Below are 4874 nucleotides of genomic sequence, written 5' to 3' on the forward strand. Positions count from 1 at the left end.
ATATCTTTCTCATTTTGTTTATCCAATTTATTGATAAATATATTCAATATTAACATTTTTCACATATATACAATTCATGTATGGCACACGTACGTTACCCATTGATACTTTTAGTTTAAGTTGCGGCCAACTGTTGGCGCTGTGCTTCTTCACATTTCTACCATTAAGTTTATAGGGCCTGGTCGCCTGGGTCTGTACGGTCTGTACGCCAAAAATGCTTTGAACACTGAATTACCTAATTATATTCAAATTAAAGAGAGCCTACAATTATTCTATTATTATTTTTAAATTTTGATTCAATAAATAAATTTTAAAAAATTCTGTCCGTACTTTATAATTTTAGTGAAATTTCTAAATTTATTTTTTCAAACTAAACTTAAAATTTGAATGAAATTAAGATAAATTAAAAAATTTAATAAAATTTAGTTGAATTTCAAATTTAAATAAAACTTAGCTAAATTCAACATTTAAATGAAATTGAGGTGGATTTAAGAATTAAATAAAGTTTAGTTAAATTAAATTAATTTCTTGCCTGGCTTCTTTTAAAGGATAAATTTTCTAGATACTAAGTAAATGACTTTTAAAACAATTCGATTCGTATTTTAAAATTTATTGTAGTGCAATTTTAAAAATTATTTGAATAGATTTGAGTTAAATTCAAAATCGAAGTATAATTTAAGTAAATTTCAGTTAAAATTGTAGATGTTGAATGGTGTTAAATGGTGTTAAAGTTAAGTACAATCTAGTTAAATAAAAATGAAACTGTCGTTAAATTTTAAATTTGATTGAATTGAATACAGATATGTGGGTTGTTTTTTGGCTTCAACGATGGAGAGCATTCAAATAAGCAGGAGAAATAAAAAAAAGTTCCCTTATTTTTATAATAATTAGTCAAATTCAACAAAAAAACTCAGGAAAGTAATTAGGACTCATAGTTCTCAAGTTTTTGGTTTGAAACTTTTCAGATGTCGACAATGTCAAAAAATAAAGGAAGCGTTGAAACTTCAGCTTAACTATTTTGTATGGAAATACTTTATTATTCCACAATTTTATTTCAAATTAGAAGTATGTTAGCAATTAAATAATTATTCCCTTCAAAATTATTCAGTTTCGAAAATTGGATTATAACTTCAAAGCCTTTGAAATTAAAATATTTTAAATGAAAGAAACTTGAAATAAAAACAATTAACAATACAGTGTAATTATTTTCTTTTAGAAGCGTAAAAATAAAATGATAATTAATAAAAGAAACTAGTTTATAAATTAAAAATTAGAAAACTCAGTAAATGAAATCACTTATGATTCGGCAATACATTTTCTGCAGCTTTAGGATATAAATAATTTAAAGCTGCAATAAGCAGATTATTCGATGTCAAACCTCGTGAAAAATTGTAATAAATGTAAAGCCTTCGAAATTGGCAACTTTTTATAAGGAGAGAAATTTTTAATTGAAAGGTTTTAATATATTTTCAATTTAAAGCATTTAAATTGAGTAATTTTATAAACAGAAATTTCAAGAATTGTATTATTTAAAAATGTTGTAATAGAGTTAATAAATTAAAAATGCAAGCATTAATATTTGTTAAATTTTGAATATGCCTGAAGTATAACCTGATAAATTCAAATGATTTAATTTTGAAAGTTTTGAATTGAAAATTGAAATGCAGAATTCTAAATGTTTGTATTTGGGTATTATCAGATTTTAGAGGCCAATAACTTTTAGTCTAATCAAGTTAGAAGGCTTCCAGTTTACAATTTTACGATATTAAACATTTAAATTTGAAACTCCGAGAAAAAAAGATTAAATTTTAGTAGACACTACTTTTTTTACGTAAAAAAATTAATTTAGGAAATATCCCGTGCGCCAAGGTGAACAATCCGTCGAGAGGGAAAAATGGGTTTAAGCCAAGTCTGCTGTTTGCGTGAAGAAAATCACTATCTTCGTTTTGACGTAAGTCTTCTTTACGTATACGCTGCAACGCGAAAATGACCCTTACACCAAACTTTAGAGAGTAACTTTTTTTCTCCAAGACGGCAGAAATAATCACGGCTTATCACATACAAAACAATCCATAAAAAAAAACATTCTCAAAGGGCACTACGCGTGCGGCTCGCTTCGCTCGCTAGTTTGTGCGCGCCTAGGGCGCGCGACTGTTGCTTCTTGCCGTTCGCGCTAGATAATATATTTATCTCGCGCTCCGCGCTCGGTAATGTATTTACCTTGCATTCCGCGCTCGGTCTTTGCATTACCCTCCACATTGGTGCACAGACCACAATGCAAAATTTTCTACATTCTGTGTTAAAAACTATTATATCAAATGTCTATTACAATTTTTGTGTGTGTTCCTTGGTCTGGTACTGTTTATTCTGATATTGCAAAATAATGTTCACATTTTATTTTTCCTGATCTCAATAGGGCCCTATTGTGGTTGTTTAATCATTCTCCCTTTTCATAAGTGAAGCTGAACACTTTTTTTTTTAATTTGTCATTAAAGAAGGTTCTCAAAGTGCCGACGGCCTGACGATTACATTCTCAATGCAATAATCGCGCTTAACAGTTTGCTTATACAGGCTCTAATTTTTTTGGTTTTGGGCTAATCAAAAAAATCGGCTAAAATAGTTTTGAAATATATTTGGTATCTAGTAAAAATTTTGAGTGAGATTTTTGAATCTATGAAAAAAATAATTTTTTATATTTTTTGAAATTTTTCAAATTTTTGAAAAGTATATAACTTTTCTAATTTTCATCAAAATAAAAAAGTTTATTCAAATAATTGGCAATTTTTCACCAATCTATAAGAAACTCCGGCAAAAAATTTTCAAATTTCAAAAAAAAATATTTCAAAATTTTGAAAATGCTCCCAATTTTTTCATTTTCGTTCGAAATATCTGATTAACGAACTTAGCCTTCATTTTTGGTACCTTCAGAAGTGTATCAAATGCGGACTCGATTGGACAAATCCTTCAAAAGTTAGCGTGGCTACAACATTCAGGTAACCAAACATACACTGCCGTACAAACTAAAAAGATACGTAAGTGACATTGCCGCTTAGGTCGACTTTATCATTGTTATGCTTAAGAGAATCATTCTAAGCGACAATGTCACTTACGTATCTTTTTAGTTTATATGGTAGTACAGACATACAGACAGGCACCGATGAAATTGTATGATTTTCGGATTCTGAGAGTGCCGAAACGTGAAGATCCGTTAAAAACCAGAGATCGAAAATTTGGACGATTACATTACATTCTCAGAAATGAGAATGTAAAAAATCATTTGATAACAGAATTTCGTCACTTATTTATTACATGAAAACATTTGTTCTTGTTTACAAGATGGAAGAAGTAAGAAAAAAATCTTGATTGGAATATATTAATTTTTAAAGAACAAGAAGCTTCAAGCATTATTAAATAAATATTTACTTTAACTTCAAGTACTTAGATGACAGTTTTGACTTGTCACAATTATTGGAAAAATAAATTGAACAAAAAAGTGCCAGATCATGAATTTTTTGGTTCGATTCATAATTTTATTCAAATATGACGTCTTCCAAATTTATTTTCAATTACGCAAGAAATAAACATTGTTAATATCTTTTCCAAATAAAAAAGTCAGTTTTTTTTGCATGATTGTCATTCTTTTTCTTAAAAAATTTTTGTTTTGTTAATGAGGTAATTAAATTATAATGCATAAGCCTTTACGATTTTATACACGAAACTGAAAGTTAATGAAATATTTAAATTATTAAAAAATAAATTTATTTACGAACAAATTTTAAAAAGCAAGTTTTTTATTAAAGGAAATAATTAAAAATTATTTTAGCAAAATCAAAAATTTTGAATGGAATTAAATATGTAAACAGTTAAACAAGTAAAATGCAAACAAAAGCTTAATCGACCAGCTGGAAAATATAGATTTCTATATATGACCGGTGGAGAAAATTTTAAAGTTTCAACTTATTTTTCTCAATAAATACAAAATAAAGAAGTAAAGGAAATTACTAAATGAAAATAAATAAAAAACTAAGGAAACTTATATATTTATTACAAATAAAATAAAAACGGTGTCAAATTCTCATAAAAAATATAGACATTAAAGTACATAATAGTTTGTTGAATTTATAGCATTTGGTTTAAATTATTTTTCATGATTGTGGTTTAAAAAATGTAAGTAGCCGAGATATGAAAACGACAAAAATACGAAAATTATGGTAATTTTTATGTCAAGTTTTAGTATTAAATGCCAATAAAACGAAAATTAAGCAGACTTACATTTTTTTTTAAAGTTAGATTTTTGGAGCAGAGAAAATGACATTTTGTACCACTAAATTCACAAATATTTACAAAATGCAACATTTCAGAAAACATTTATCTAGGTCTATAAGGAAATTTAGGAAAAAAATTTTTTATAAATTTTTATAAGGAAATTGCTTTTTAGAACATTTATTTCTTTAACCAGAAAAAAATAGTAAGGACATATTCAGCAACAATTCTGGTTGATTTAAACTGTCAGTTTTTTTAAATTTAAATAAAACTTAACTGTATCTTCATATGCACTTTTTTGCTAATTTCCAAAAAAATTATAACTTAAATAAAAAATAAACTCTTTAATGCAAATTTGTTATTAATATTTTATACTAACCTCTTTGCTACATTTTAAGCCTAATTTTAATTTCAAGAAGTTTCTAGAGTTTTCGAATTCCTTTAAGACCTTTTCTATTCAATTCAAGTAAAATTAGATTATTACTATTTTGGATTTCAAATGCACTATAATTTGGCGTGACCGAATATATATTGGCCTGTCGCGCCTCTACAAGTATGTGGAGGAAACAATCGGTACATATTGCACCTCTACAAGTATCTGGCCGAACTAA

The sequence above is a fragment of the Belonocnema kinseyi genome, chromosome 10 (genome assembly GCF_010883055.1).
Source record: "Belonocnema kinseyi isolate 2016_QV_RU_SX_M_011 chromosome 10, B_treatae_v1, whole genome shotgun sequence".
Taxonomy (NCBI): Eukaryota; Metazoa; Arthropoda; class Insecta; order Hymenoptera; family Cynipidae; genus Belonocnema; species Belonocnema kinseyi.